Source organism: Aotus nancymaae, unplaced genomic scaffold, assembly GCF_030222135.1.
Source record: "Aotus nancymaae isolate 86718 unplaced genomic scaffold, 86718_ANA_hifiasm-v0.15.2.pri h1tg000088l, whole genome shotgun sequence".
Taxonomy (NCBI): Eukaryota; Metazoa; Chordata; class Mammalia; order Primates; family Aotidae; genus Aotus; species Aotus nancymaae.
In genome coordinates, this window is record NW_026988503.1 from 1,563,784 (window position 1) to 1,580,902 (window position 17,119).

Here is a 17,119-nt window from a genome sequence, read left to right on the forward strand (position 1 = left end):
GAATTGTACATGAATATATAAGCTTTAATGCTTAATAAAATATTAAGAGTAAATATAATGGCATTCAGAGCATGTAAAACAATCGAAGTTTTTTCTTGCATTCTTACTTTTTCATTTTCTGCAGCTGTTATTGACTGCTGAGGTACAGATTTCCATTGCCACAGACTTGGCCATAGTTTTCATCAGCTGGCAAATTAATTGCTGCTTATTCCTAATAATATCAACAGAAATTGGACTAGGAAGTTTCTCAATATTTTTATAGTTCTTCTTTCTTTGTTTTTCATATTTACTTTTACTGAGTGTTAACCTATTTTTTCTAAAAACAGACCAAGTAGTGAAAATGCAGTCCTGGCTCTAGACTGGGATTTTAAATCTAGGAAGTGAAGTGAATGTAAGCTGCATAAATGGTTTGTTTGACCAACATAATGTTTTTAAAAACATTAAATGCATCAATAGATGACATACATTCTTCAATTTCGTCTCCAGGTTTTCATTTCATCTGATCCTGAAATCACTGCAGTGTTTCATATGAGCTGCAACCATCCACATTTCAGAATTACAGTATCTGTAATTCTGAATTCAGAATCTGTAATATCTGTAATTCTGAATGTAATACATTATATATTCTATTCAAATTTTACTTTTAACTACTGGTAAGAAATGTGTAGAGGCTAATAGCTCTAGCCAAATAATTTTCTACTTAGAATAAGCAGATAATTTAGATGGGAATTAAAGGAAGTTTTAATTTTTATCATATTTTGAGAACATTCATTATTTTATGATTAGGGAATGGGTTTTTTTATAAGAAACAAATACAATTATAAGACACTACATATGCATGGGTAGAAATAACCACTACAAAAAGTTATAGGTAATGTCTGACTTCCTAACACAAGTAAAGCCCTGACTCTTTATTCTAGGGTTTACAACAGATATAATCTTTTGTATCTTTTTAAAATATGCAGATGCATACATATGCATGTAAATTTGAAAAGCACACATTTTAATTTATTATGCACACTCATATGTACATGACATTTTCTTAGATTTTCCTACATACCATTTCTTGGTATGCAGGAAAAGAGCTATTTAGTAAATATAAAATGTTTACGTATATGTGATTGAAGTGTTGAGTTCATTTATATTTAATGTAATTAATGATATGGTAGAATTTACCTCTGTCATTATATTCTTTGTTTTATATATGAGTCATGCTATTTTTTTCCTATCTTCCTCCAAAACAGTCTCCTTTTGTGTTAAATAGGTATTTTCTTGTATATTTTATTACACTTGTTTAATATCTTTGGAGTTATTTTCTTAGTGGGTATTAAAATCAAAATTTTAATTTAAAACAATCCATTTCAGAGGTATGCCAACCTAATCTTAATAATATACAAAAACTTGGGGCCAGGTATGGTGGCTTACACCTATAATCCCAACACTTTGGGAGGCTAAGTCGGGGCAGATCACTTTAGCTCATGAGTTCAAGACCATCCTGGGCAACATGGTAAAACCTCATCTTTACACACATACACACACACACAAATACAAAAATTAGCCTAGCATGGCGGCATGCGCCTGTTGTTCCATCTACTCTGGAGGCTTCCTGAGGAAGGAGGATAGCTTGAGCCTGGGAGGTGGAGTTTGCACCACTGCACTCTACAATAGAACCAGACCTTGTCTCAAAAAATTGTTTCTTCTAATATTTACTTCTGTAGTTACTTGTATTGGTGCTCCGTATTTCTTTGTATGTATTCAAGTTACTATCTAATGTGCTTACAGTTTAGCCTTAAAGACTCCTTCGGTGTTTTCTGTAGGGCAAATTTTCAAACAGCGAATTCCCTCAGTTTAGTTTATCTGAGAATATGTCTGTTCTGTCTTCATTTTGGAAATATAATTTTGCTTCACAGAAGACTCTTAGTTCATTTTTTTCTTCTTTCAGAAATTTAAGTTTACATGTCAATTTAAGGGAAGCCCTGCTGTGTGCAGCCTCAGGTTTGGTGCCCTGCATCCCAGTCACTCTAACTCTGGCTAAAAGAGGCCAAGGTACAGCTCAGGTCATGGCTTCAGAGGGTATAAGCCCCGAGTCTTGGCAGCTTCCATGTAGTGTTGAGCCTGTAGGTGCACAGAAGTCAAGAATCGAGGTTTGGGAACCTCTGCCTAGATTTCAGAGGATGTATGGAAACACCTAGATGTCCAGGTAGAAGTTTGCTGCAAGCATGAAGCTCTCATGGAGAACCTCTGCTAGGGCAATGTGGAAAGGGAATGTGGGGTAGAGCCCCCACAAAGAGTCCCCACTGGAGCATTGTGTAAAGGAGCTGTGATAAAACAGCTACCATCCTCCAGATGCTAGAATGGTAGATCCACCAACAACTTACACTGTGCACCTGGAAAAGCTACAAACACTCTATGCCAACTGTGAAAGCAGATGTGATGGGGGCTATGAACTTCAAAGTCAAAGAGGTGGAGCTGCCCACCTCTTGCATCAGCATGACCTAGATGTCAGACATGGAGTCAAAGGAGGTAATTTTGGAGCTTTAAGATTTAACTGCCCCACTGGATTTTGGACTTACATGGGGCTTATAGCTCCTCCATTTTGGCCAATATCTCCTATTTGAAATGAGTGTATTTACTCAATGCTTGTATTACCATCATATCTAGGAAGTAACTAACTTACTTTTGATTTTACAGGCTCATAGGAAGAAAGGATGTGCCTTGTCTTAGATAAGACTTTGGATTTGCATCTTTGGGTTAATGGTGGAATGAGTTAAGATTTTGGGGGACTAATGGAAGGGCATAATTGTGTTTTGAAATGTGAGGACATAAGATTTGGGAGGGGCCAGGGGAAGCATGATATAGTTTGGCTGTGTTCCCACCCAAATCTCATCTTTAATTGTAGTTCCCATGATTCCCACATGTCAAGGGAGGGAGCTGGTGAGAGGTAATTGAATCATGGGGTGGTTACCTCCATGCTTTTCTCATGATAGCAAGTGAGTTCTCATGAGATCTGATGGTTTTGAGGGGATTTTCTCCTTTTGTTTGGCACTTCCCTCTTGCCTGCCACCATGTAAGACATGCCTTTGCTCCTCCTTCGCCTTCTGCCATGATTGTGAGGCTTCCTCAGGCATGTGGAACTGTGAGTCCATAAAACCTATTTTTTTAAATAAATTATAGAGTCTCAGGTATGCCTGTATTAGTGTGGGAGAACAGACTAATACACTAATCAAGAGAAAAATTCTTCAGCAGAGTGCACTTGGGAGTTGTCTTTGCTCCGACTTTTCAAGAAAAACATGGAGAGAGAGAAGAATAAGCTCAGAGACTTGAATTCCCAGCTTAAGCACCATACAAATATACAGTCTTCTATATTGGTCCTAAGAGAAACCCCTATCTCTTGTAGCCATACGTCTAAGATTACTGAAAAACAAACCCAGACTATCAATCACGCTGTGAGTCGCTAAATTGGAATGCAAATAGAAATCCCAGCCACACAAGATGTCTACTATTAAAGTAAAAGCAAGAGGCCAGGCATGGTGGCTCATGCCTGTAATCCCAGCACTTTGGGAGGCTGAGGTGGATTGCCTGAGCTCAGGAGTTTGAGACCAGCCTGGGGAATGTGGTGAAACCCCATCTCTACAAAAAATACAAAAAAAAAAAAAAAAAAAAAAAAAGCCAGGCATGGCAACATGTGCCTGTAATCCCAGCTACTCAGGAGGCTGAGACAGGAGAATCACTTGAGCCCAGGAGTCAGAGGTAGCAGTGAGCTGAGAGCCCACCATTGCACTCCAGCCTGGATGACAGAGTGAGACTCAGTCTGAAAAAAAAAAAAGAAAAAAAAAAAGTAAGATCAAGGTTGAGAAGGAATGGAATCTTGAAAGTTAAAAAAGAAAATGTGGGAAGACTGTCACGAACCTAGGGACATTGAGTTTCTAAATCTGATAAGTCTTCTTTGCCAGAAAAATCAGCCTCTCTACTTCTAATTAAAGTTGCCTCTCAGTCTCTGAGAGAATTAAACCTGAACTGTCTGAGGAAACTCTAAGTGCCTCCTCTGATACAGTTGCCTTGTAAGACAATGCTGATTCTTTTTAGGTCCCACCTTCACCATCCCTCTTTGCTTCTAGACCTAAAACTAGATTCAAGTCCTGGCAGATGTCCATGAGGTGCAAAGTTTGACCTATGAGGAACTTTACTACGTATCCCCTCCAGAAAAACTGCTTAAGTTTTCTAATCAATACAGACAGAAATCCAGGGTATATATAAGAGTGTGGCGTAATAGTTGGAGGAAGATAAAATTGGATCAGGTCAAATTCATGGATATGGGCCCACTAAGCAGAAAATATACATTTAATGCTGTGGCCTGAGACGTTAGAAACAACTCTAACAGTATGCTTCATTGGTTGGCTGAAACATGTACCAAAAGGTGGCACAGAATGAGAGAGCTAGAAGTGCCTGATATGCCTGGGTTTACTAGAGATGAAAAGATTCAGAGGCTTAAGGACATTGGAATGTTAAGAGTGGATTTGCCATTGAAGACCTACTTACTCAACGTGAGAGGTCTAGAAGACGCACATTTCACCACCATTGGAAGAAATACATAAGTGAGGGAGGGCCCCAGCATCCTTTAACGGCTCAGTGGTATCTCTTTTCTGTAGAACAGAACTAATGGTGGGAATGGTAGTCACTGAATTAGGAAGCTTAAATACATTGAGAATAATTAGATCCCAGGATAAGAGAGGCCATGTGGCAGCACTCAGCTGCCAAAAGCAAGATGGGCACAGTTATGATAATGAACAGTAGAGTCAAAGCAGTAAAATAATTTGCACAGACCTGTAGTGTTAGCTTTTTGATTATTGTGTTCCCAAAAATAAAATAGATGAAAAGCTGACTAAATTCTTATCTGATCTGTACAAGCAGAAACTTACTACGTCAAGTGAATAAAAATCTAACCAGAATCATGAAAACAGTGTATCATCTCTCAATTCCAAGACGAGCTAGTTTACAGACCCAGAATCCTTTGAATAAAGTGGAGGCTGTGTCCCCTTGAAAAAGGATTCTGGTACACTATCAAAAATGTACATTGTTAATGTTTTTCCAGGACTTCCCAAAAGGATGTTTTGCAAGGTAAACTGTTCGCTGGGGAAAAGAAAATAATCAGATCTTTCAGAGACTGTTGGACACTGGTTCTGAACTGACACTAATTCCAAGAGACCCAAAAACATTACTGTGGTCCACTAGTCAGAGTACGTTCTTATGGAGGTCAGGCGATCAATAAAATTTTACCTTAGGTTCATCTAAGAGGGTACCCAATGGATCTCCAAGTCAATTCTCTGATTATTTCTTCAGTTTTGGGATGCTTAATTGAAGTGGATGCATTCAACAATATGCAGAATCCCCACATTGTTTCCCTGACATGTGGAATAAGAGCTATTATGGTGAGAAAGGCCACATGGAAGACACAAGAACTTCCTTTTCCTAGAAAAATAGTAAACTAAAAACAGCACCATATTTCTGGAGGGATATAAAGGGATTCAAGTGCCACTCAGATATTAGTGCCACTGTCAGAGACTTGAAGGATGCAGCAGTGGTGATTCCCATCACATTCCCATTTCACTGTCCTATATGGTCTGTGTAGAAGACAGATGGATCTTGGAGAATGACAGAGGATTAGCTAAACTAATCAGTTGGTGAAACCAATTGGTTTTATTGCTTGAGCAAATAACACAACTTATAGTACCTGGTATGCAGCTATTGACTTGGTGAATTGTTGTTGGTGTTTTTCATCCTAATTAAAGATCATAAGAAACGTTTTACTTTCAGCTAGGAAATCCAATAATACACCTTCACTGTTAAAAACCAAGGGTTATATAAACTCTCCAGCACTATGCCATAATTAATTGGCAGATATTTGATCAACTTTCTCTTTCACAATATATAGCACTAATCTTATTACACAGACCAATACATATATCACACATATTCTCATATGTAATAACACTATGCTGATTGAACCTAGTGAAGAAGAAGTAGCAAATATTTATGTTTATGTGCCAGATGTGGGAATTAAAACTAACAGAAGTTCAGGGGACTTCTACCTCAGTGAAATTTCCTGGATTCCAGTGTTGTGGGGTGGTGTGGAGCATATTGAGATGTCTCTTCTAAAGCGAAGCTTAAGTTGTTGCAGCTGGCACCTCCTATAGCCAATAATAGAGGCATAGCATGATTCTAATGAGCCTCTGTGGTCTAGTGAACCTCTTTGGATTTTGAAAGCAACATATTTCTCATTTGGATGTGTTGCTCTGGGCCACTTACTAAGTGATCCAAAAAGCTGCTAGTTTTGAGTGGGTCCCAGAACAAAAAAATAGGATCTGCGACAGGTTCAGTCTGCTGTGCAAGCTGTTCTGTCACTTAGGCCATATGATTCTGCTGACCTAATGGTGCTTGAAGTGTTAGTAGCAGATAAAATTACTGTGCAGAGCTTTGGGCAGTCCCCTGTCAGTTAACTGCCATGCAGCCATTAAGAATTTTGAAGCAAAGCCCTGATACCCCCTGGGGATAGCTACTCATCTTTTGTTAAATAATTTTTACAAATTATCTGCGCCTTTGTAGAAACTGAAAGATTGAGCATGGGCCACCAAATTACATGGGACCTAAGTTGCCTATGATGAATTATGTGCTTACTGACTCACCAACCCATAAAGTTGGGCATGCACAGCAGCATTTAATCATCAAATGGAATTGGTATATATATGATCAGACCTAAGCAGGCACTGAAGGCACAAGTAATTTACATGAAAAAGTGACCCAAATGTCCATGGTACCCATTTCTGCTAAACCACATTTTCTCCTTTCACCCTTACCCATGGTCTCATGGAAAGCTCCTTAACATCAGTTGACAGAGAAAGAGAAGACTTAGGTATGGTTTACAAATGGTTCTCCATGATATCCAGCACCGAATGATAGTGAACGGTACAGCACTACAGCCCCTTTCTGGGACATCCCTGAAAAATAGCCGTGTAATTGTTCCAGTCAGCAGAAAATTGAGAAGTGCACCTGGTTGTTCATTTCAAGGAATTTCACTGAGGAAAAAATGGTGATCTTCCTTCAAATGGAAAGAATGTGCAAATAATATACTGAATCATAAACTGTGGCCAATGGTGTATCTGGATGATCAAGGGATTGAAAGGAACTTGACTGGAAAATTAGTGACAGGAAAATCTGGAGAAAAGATATGTGAATAGGCATGGCACAGTGGCTTATGCCTGTAAACCCAGCACTTCGGGAGGCAGAGATGAAAAGGTTGCTTAAGCCCAGGGCTTTGAGACCAGCCAGGCAATATAGTGAGATCCTGTCTATAAAAAAATACAAAAATTAGCTAGGTGTGGTGGTACATGCCTGAAGTTTCAGCTACTTGGGAGGCTGAGCAGAGAGGATTGCTTGGGCCCAGGGGTTGGAGGCTGCAGTGAACTATGGTCAAACCACTGCACTCCTGCCTGGGCAATAGAACAAGGAAAAAAAAAAGATATGTTTTTTAGGCCTCTTTGCATGGTGAAAAACATAAAGATCTGTGTATTTTCTTTCAGTGCCCACCAAAGAACAACTACAGCAGAGGAGGATTTTAATAATCAAGTGAATAAGATGAACTATTCTGTGAATTCCTGCAACCTCTTTCTATAACTTCCTCTCTTTTTGCCCAATGGGCTCATGAACGAAGTAGTCATGGTTGCAGGGATAGAGTTATGCATAGGCTCAGCAATATACACTTCCACCAAGGCTGACCTGGCTATAGCCATTTCTGTATACCCAATATCTGCCAGTAGCAAAGACCAACGCTGACCCCTTCACCTATATGTGGCATTTCTCCCCATGCTCTCTCTCCCCAACTCCCCACCCCCCGCTGTCCCCCCACTCCCCACCAACAGACCCCAGTGTATAGTGCTCCCCTCCCTGTGTCCATGTGTTCCCATTGTTCAATACCCATCTATGAGTGAGAACATGCGATGTTTGATTTTGTGTTCTTGTGTCAGTTTACTGAGAATGATGGTTTCCAGGTTTATCCATGTCCCTACAAAGGACGCAAACTCATCGTTTTTGATGGCTGCATAATATTCCATGGTGTATATGTGCCACATTTTTCCTGCCCAGTCTATCATCGATGGGCATTTGGGTTGGTTCCAGGTCTTTGCTATTGTAAACTGTGCTGCAATGAACATTCGTGTGCATGTGTCCTTATAGTAGAACGATTTATAATCCTTTGGATATATACCCAGTAATGGGATTGCTGGGGCAAATGGAATTTCTATTTCTAGGTCCTTGAGGAATCGCCACACTGTCTTCCACAATGGTTGAACTAATTTACACTCCCACCAACAGTGTAAAAGTGTTCCTATTTCTCCACATCCTCTCCAGCATCTGTTGTCTCCAGACTTTTTAATGATCGCCATTCTAACTGGCGTGAGATGGTATCTCAATGTAGTTTTGATTTGCATTTCTCTAATGACCAGTGATGATGAGCATTTTTTCATATGCTTGTTGGCCTCATGAATGTCTTCTTTTGTAAAGTATCTGTGAAGCAATGGGGAAAGGATTCCCTGTTTAATAAGTGGTGTTGGGAAAACTGGCTAGCCATATGCAGAAAGCAGAAACTGGACCCCTTCCTGACACCTTACACTAAAATTGACTCCAGATGGATTAAAGACTTAAACATTAAGACCTAACACCATAAAAACCCTAGAAGGAAACCTAGGCAAAACCATTCAGGACATAGGCGTAGGCAAGGACTTCATGACCAAAACACCAAAAGCATTGGCAACAAAAGCCAAAATAGACAAATGGGACCTAATCAAACTCCACAGCTTCTGCACGGCGAAAGAAACAGTCAATAGAGTGAATCAGCAACCAACAGAATGGGAAAAAATTTTTGCAGCCTACCCATCTGACAAAGGGCTGATATCCAGAATTTACAATGAACTAAAACAGATTTACAAGAAAAAAACAAGCCCATTCAAAAATAGGCAAATAGTTGTATTATGTTAAGTGAAAGTATAACCTTGTTACTGTTGTTATTTTGGAGATCAATTACTGCTTAAGAAGAGGCATATGGGTGCCAAGTTGACAAGGGGTGGACTTGTGAGGGTTAATTTTATGTGTCATGTTGGAGTGTGTTTGAGATGAGATTAACATTTAAAATAATAAAATCTGGGCAAAGCAGATTGCCCTCTATAATGTGAATGGGCCTTATGCAATCAGTTGAAGTCTTGAAAATAACAAAAAGACCACACTCCTCAAGCAAGAGAGAAAGTCTCCAGCAGACTGCCTTTGGATTTGGCTCCATCAGCATTACTGGGTCTCCAGGCTTCAAGTCCACACTGTAAATTTTAAAGTTTCCATCTTCCATAATCACACAAGTTACATCTATATAATAAACCTGTATAATCTACATAAATAACTTGTAATACATTTGTTAAGTATATAAATATTCTGATTCTCTGAAGAACCCTGACACACTATTCTATTTCCTTCTGCCTCCCAGTGATTCTGATGAGAAGATTAGCTGTTATTCTTATTGGGGTTCATTTGTACATGATAAGCTGTATTTTTCTTGCTGCTTTCAAGATTTTTGCCTTTATTTTTCAACATTTTTATGATGTGTCTTTGCATTTCTTTGAGTTTGTTCCATGTCTTGGATATTTAGATTAATGTTTTTCACCAAATGTGAGAAGTACTTGGCCATTTTGTATCCAAATAGTCTTTCTGACACTTTATGGACCTCTCAATATGCTAATGTTGGTATGCTTAATGATATGTGCAGGTCTCTAATGTTATTCAGGTTCCCAGAAATACAGATTCCCAGAAATACATTGGAGGTTTATAAAACCCACCATGGACATCTCATTTCTTTCTTTTTTTTTAATATTTTGGTCAGCCTGTTGTTAGGTATAATTGATAACAGCAGCTTAGGAAGCTAAAATATGAAAGAATTGTCTCTATTTTTAATAAGCACTCTTGTAATAAGGCTGTTCACATAGAGCAAGTTTTGATTCACATCAAATAAAGACAAGTCCTAAGAATGAAGCTTTTAGCAAGCTGCTAAGCAAACCAAATAGTGTTGATTCTCTGGTGATCTGAGTTTTATGGAAGGCCAGAACCTTTTTGCCTCTTCCAGTGGCTCCTAGGTGCCAGGTTTTCACAGCTACTGCACTCATTAGGCTGTAGGTATTCAAGCCTACAAGGGAGCTGGCAGAGAGGGATGAGATTAAGACAAATCAAAATGCTATAAATACGCCTGCTCTTGTTACTTAGATTTAGCCATTTATCTTATGTAAATATTCTTCATATTGCTGGATCCTTTGATTTCCAAAATTATGAAAAAGTTTTTGACTTTCTTTTCAGTGTTATTGTTATATAATTGTGGAATAGCCTATTGTTGCTTTTATTAAAGCTAAATTTTAAGAGATTTTATTCTAGTATTCTGGAAGTGTTTTCCTCCTCTATCAATGTGTATTTCCTCAGATATTTATTCTAGGGTTATAGTTATTCATTGAGTCCTTAATTTTCCTTACATTATTTCCATCAACCTTTTTATTCACATTACTTCTGTTTGAAAGATAATTGTCATGCTTGCTTTGGCAGCACATATGCTAAAATTGGAATGATACAGAAAGATTAGCATGGCCCCTGCTCAAGGATGACATACAAATTTGCGAAGCATTCCATATTTTCAAAACATCATGGTACTGGTCCCACAACAGAGATATAGACCAATGGAACAGAACAGAGGCCTTGAAAGTAATGCCACACATCTAAAACCATCTGATCTTTGACAAACCTGACAAAAGCAATGGGGAAAGGATTCCCTGTTTAATAAATGGTGGCAGGAAAACTAACTAGCCATGTGCAGAAAGCTGAAAGTGGACCCCTTCCTTACACTTTATACAAAAATTAACTCCAGATGGATTAAAAATTTAAACATTAGACCCAACACCATAAAAACCCTAGGAGAAAACCTAGGCAAAACCATTCAGGACTTAGGCATAGGCAGGGACTTCATGACTAAAACACCAAAAGCAATGGCAACAAAAGTCAAAATAGACAAATGGGACCTAATTAAATTTAAGAGCTTCTGCACAGCAAAAGAAACTATCATTAGAGTGAACCAGCAACCAACAGAATGGGGAAAATTTTTTGCAAGCTACCCATCTGACAAAGGACTAATATCCAGAATCTACAAAGAGCTAAAACAAATATACAAGAAAAAAACAAACAACTACATCAAAAAGTGAGCAAAGGATATGAACAGGCACTTTTCAAAAGAAGACATTTATGCAGCCAACAAACATATGAAAAAACACTCATCATCACTGGGTACTAGAGAAATGCAAACCAAAACCACATTGAGATACCATCTCATGCCAGTTAGAATGGCAATCATTAAAAAATCTGGAGATAATAGATGCTGGAGAGGATGTGAAGAAATAAGAAAGCCTTTACACTGTTGCTGGAAATGTAAATTAGTTCAACCATCATGGAAGACAGTGTGGTGATTCCTCAAGGATCTAGAAATAGAAATACCATTTGACCCAGTAATCTCATTACTGGGATTACACCCAAAGGATTATAAATTGTTCTTTTATAAAGACACATGCACACATATGTTCATCATGGCACTGTTCACAATAGCAAAGACTTGGAACCAACCCAAATGCCCATCAACGATATACTGGATAAAGAAAATGTGGCATATATACACCATGGAATACTATGCAGTCATAAAAAAGAATGAGTTCATGTTCTTTGCAGGGACATGGATGAAGCTGGAAACCATCATTCTCAGCAAACTGACATAAGAACAGAAAACCAAACACTGCATGTTCTCACTCATAAGTGGGAGTTGAACAGTGAGAACACATGGACACAGGGAGGGGAACATCACACACTGCCATCTGTTGGGGGAGTGAGGTGCTAGGGGAGGGATACCAGGGGTTGGGGAGATTGGGGAGGGATAATATTAGGAGAAATATCTAATGTAGGTGAAGGGGGGATGGATGCAGCAAACCACTATGGCATGTGTATACCTACGTAACAGTCTTGCAAGATCTGCACATGTACCCCAGAACTTAAAGTAAAATTTAAAAAAAAAAGAAATAACTACAAAAAGAAAAAGTCTGGAGACAACAGATGCTGGAGAGGATGTGGAGAAATAGGAATGCTTTTACACTTTGTGGGAGTGTAAATTAGTTCAGCCATTGTGGAAGAGAGTGTGGCAATTTCTCAAGGATCTAGAAATAGAAATACCATTTGACCCAGCAATCCCATTACTGGGCATATACCCAAAGGATTATAAATCATCCTAAAAAATAAAAGAAAGAAAGATAATTGTCATGCATGTTGTAACTTAGCTATACCCTCTACACAATCAAATATCAATTTTATTTTTACTTCCTTACTACAAGTATACAATTGTTTCCACTTACCTCAGGATAAAAAAAAAAGTAACTTATCTTAAACACTCTTACAATATGACTTCCAAGACATTTGCTACTAACACCCCAAGATATTGGATATAAATTAGTAGATGAACTTATCTTCTGACTTTGAAATTAGTAAAAGCAACACAATTAATTGGAATTATATACGTCTTGCCAGTTGTGACATATTAATTAACACACCAAGTCTGAATTCACTGAGTAGGTATTTGAACCTTGGGCAAATATTTTGCATTTATTTATTTATTTATTTTTACTTATATATTTTTTGAGATGAAGTGTCACCCTGTTGCCTAGGCTGGAGGGCAGTGGTGTGATAGCAGCTCACTGCAACTTCTCCCTCTGGGTTCAAGTGATTCTCCTGCCTCAGCCTCCTGAGTAGCTGAGACTATAGGCATGTGCCACACACATGGCTATTTTTTTGTATTTTTAGTAGAGATGGGGTTTCACCATGTTAGCCAGGATGGTCTCAATCTCCTGACCTCATGATCCACCTGCCCCAGCCTCCCAAAGTGCTGGGATTACAGGTGTGAGCCACCACGCCTGGCCTAAATGAAATTATCTATGTTTTGTCATTTGTGACATTAGATAACACATAAAATCTGAGTTCACAAAGTGGGCAAATATTTTGCCTTCTTGGGTTCAATTTCCTGAGTTTCAGTGTAGGTAGTAGCACTGCTGTGAGAACCAAGAATCAAGAAAGTTAGAAAACACAACTCAAATGTCAGTTAGTGCTATTTGCTAAATATTATATATTCTAGAAAAGATTTATAAGCAAAAATTTGATGAAAAGTCATTATCTTCCAAATCAAATAAGACAGCCAAAACATTATTACAATTTAATGGAAGAATCTCATACTGTGTCCTTAGAAAAGAGTAACTGGAAATAAGTGATGTGAAAAGCTTTTCAACACATATAATTTTTTCCTGTGCTTTTATACAGCAGACCGGCATACTGCATTCCCTCTTGAAAATGGAGAGTGGATGGGCAAACATTTATCAACATTTTTTTTTTTTTTTTGAGACGGAGTTTCGCTTTTGTTACCCAGGCTGGAGTGCATTTTATCAACATTTATAGAGTCATTTTCCAAGCAAGAATGATACTGTTTCTTCTTCCAATTCTGAATATTTCAAGCACAATTTTGCTGTAAAGCAGTTTATCAGCTTCTTCATATTTTAAATAAAATATCCCTTTAAACACATAATCGCTCTCACCCAGTATCTAGGCTGTTCTTCTCTCCTATAGTAATCAAAAGCCTATTATTTAGATGAACTCACAGCCATGTACAATAAAGGCTATTTAACGCTTTACTTCTTTCTCTGAATGTTGTTTACAACATAATATTCTGAAAATTATTTTATTTCCAAAGTATTAAAATTCTTGGGCAGGTTTATACAATTCTCAGGAAATAGAAGATTTCCAGAGAATTGAGACTACTTATTTTGCTGGAACCTCTGCAGTTAGTGTGTCTTTCTTATGTTCATAAGAACAAAAAAATCGAAGTGACAACCTACTCAACAACTCATGGGTAGTTCGAAGGCACTTTACGTGCAGTATGCCAAACAAATGGATCATCACTCTCCTTCCTGCAAATTAGTCAGTTTCCTACATTATTTAATCAGCGCATAATACTATCATCCATCAAATTGTGGAAGAAATTATCCATTACTTCACTTACTTATCCAATCCACTAAAATTTCAGCTTATGTCACCTCCTAAATATTCATATCTGTTTGTTCTGTTGTGTCTTCACTGACATTATCTTAGATTAAGTTAAAATTACTCATTTCATAGATACATCCCCCTAACTAATGTGTCTGTAGGTATAAATTTCTTCATCCAATTCATTCTTTTTACTGAAGCTGGTGTGGTATTTTGAAAGTGTAAATAATAATGTCCCAGGGAGGCTTAAGTCCAATCAGTGCTTTTCCATTGTTGCTAATGTAAAGCTTAAAATTTGTAAGACAAGGACTTATCATTTATTGTATTTATTTATTGTTCTGGGCTCTGCCTACCTATTATTTAATAATGTTATTTCCTTTCCTTTCTAGCTTTGAAACTAGTGGTGTATTAGGAAACGGTTAACAATTAGTTTTCTGGGATAAATGAAGCCAGGATTTATATTATTTGCCATTATCTGTGGTGTAAATCATCGTATGTGGCTGGTATCAAGTTAACATGACATCAATGAATGTAAGGATGGGAAAAGATGAACACAATTAACTTCCCTGAGCAAGTCCAACTTAACTCCTACACACAACTGGTTCTAAACACTTGAGTCTTTGCGTATGTTATTTCCTAAGCTTAGACCACTGCCCCATCTCCCTGTTTTCATTAATCTTTGTTTCCAGGCAAATATTAAGTTCCTATTTCTTCAGGAAAACCTTCCCTAACTCACAGACTAGGTCAAAACATTTTACAATGTAATCTTCTAACATCTGCATTTTGTAAAATTCCTCTCTTGTATTTTCTATCATAATTTTTAACCTATTCACTAATTATCTAACTAACATATACCTATCTCCCAACAGACTATGCAAACAAAGGCAGTAGAGATCATTATTTTGTTTGTTTTCTTTTGCTTTTCTTTACTTTTGGATGTCTAGACTAAGTCTCTGTCACAGTGTATATTCTCATTAAATATTAGTGGGATGTATAAATAAAATATACAAAGAGAAAAGAATATATCAATGATGCATCAAAATACATTTATTTGTCACTTTACCAGGAAAAATGCATGGAAAAAAAATCAGATTATAATTGTCTTAATAGCTGCTTAAATTCTCAGAAGCCAGGCAGGCTTTCTACAATAAAAGCAATTCTCTGTTAATTACATATGTAATAAGAACTGTGAATTGCCTTTCATAACATCCATTCCATCCTCTTTTAGTTACTGTTTTTGGACCTCTAAAAATTACATATTTGAATCTTCTCTACAGTAAGGGGTCTGCATGTAAATTGCTTTCCTCTAATAAGAAAAATGCCCAGAGAGGAAGTCAAATTGTCTCTGTTTGCAGAAGACATAATTATATATTTAGAAAACCCCATTGTCTCAGCCCACAATCTCCTTAAGCTGATAAGCAACTTCAGCAAAGTCTCAGGATACAAAATCAGTGTGCAAAAATTACAAGCATTCCTATATACAATAATAGACAAAAATAAAGCCAAATTATAAGTGAACTCCCATTCACAATGCTACAAGAGAATAAAATATCTAGGTATACAACTTACAAGGGATATGAAGAACCTCTTCAAGGAGAACTACAAACCGCTGCTCAAGGAAATAAGAGAGGACACAAACAGATGGAAAAGCATTCCATGCTCATGGATAGAAAGAATAAATATCATGAAAATGGCCATACTGCCCAAAGTAATTATAGATTCAATTTATAGTTTACTTTGGGCCATACTGCCCCAAGTAATTTATAGTATCCCCATCAAGCTACCATTTACTTTCTTCACAGAATTAGAAAAAAAAAAACTACTTTAAATTTCACATGGAACCAAAACAGAGCCCATATAGCCAATACAATCCTAAGTATAAAGAACAAAGCTGGAGGCCTCACGCTACCTGATGTCAAACTTTACTACAAGGCTACAGTAACCAAAACAGCATGGTACTGGTACCAAAACAGAGATGTAGACCAATGGAACAGAACAGAGGCCTCAGAAATCATGCCACACATCTACAACCATCTCTGATCTTAAACAAACCTGACAAAAACAAGCAATGGGGAAAGGATTCTCTATTAATAAATGGTGCTGGAAAAACCGGCTAACCATACGCAGAAAACTGAAATAGGACCCCTTCTTTACACCTTACACAAAAATTAACTCCAGATGGATTAAAGAATTAAACATTAAACCTAAAACCATATAAACCCTAGAAGAAAACCTAAGCAATACCATTCAGGACATAGCCATGGGCAAAGACTTCATAATTAAAACACCAAAAGCAATGGCAACAAAAGCCAAAATTAACAAATGGGATCTAATTAAACTAAAGAACTTCTGCACAGCAAAAGAAACTATCATCAGAGTGAATAGGCAACCTGCAGAATGGGGGAAAAATTTTGCAATCTATCCATCTGACAAAGGGCTAATATCCAGAATCTACAAGGAACTTAAACAAATTCACAAGAAAAAAACAACCCCATCTGAAAGTGGGTGCAGGATATGAAAAGACATTTCTCAAATGAAGATGTTTATGAAGCCAACAAACATGTGAAGAAAAGCTCATCATCACTGGTCATTAGAGAAATGCAAATCACAACCACAATGTACCATTAATTTTTAATAAATTCTTGGCCATCTACAATGATCTCTGTCCATATTATCAACTTGCCTGGCTTTGTACTGCTGGCATTTCCCCTTTATTGATTACCTCCTGTCTTTTCTCCAGTTACAGTCAATTCTCATTTTATCACATCATTCACCAGCTTAAAGTCCTTCAATTATTTTACATTGCCAGTAAAATAAAATTAGAAATCCATTCCGCTGATACCCTAAATATGTCCACCAACTTCATCTCTAACAGTTCTACCTTTATTCACTTTGATTCAACAACAGAACTATTCTGATAGGCCTCATAATTTATCCAATAATTGTGTCCTTAAGTATATTGTATTTCTGTTTCTTC

At 37.5% G+C, this 17,119-nt stretch overlaps 1 long non-coding RNA gene and 1 other non-coding gene across 2 annotated transcripts in view; one reads left to right on the top strand and one right to left on the bottom strand.

The window, feature by feature from the left end:
• Window positions 1-17,119, bottom strand: part of LOC135271623 (uncharacterized) — a 146,917-nt gene that overhangs the window by 65,599 nt on the left and 64,199 nt on the right. The gene's annotated exons all lie outside the window — the stretch shown is intronic.
• Window positions 10,615-10,716, top strand: LOC135271631 (U6 spliceosomal RNA). Its single transcript, XR_010339757.1, has one exon. It is a non-coding gene; the product is annotated as a U6 spliceosomal RNA (small nuclear RNA).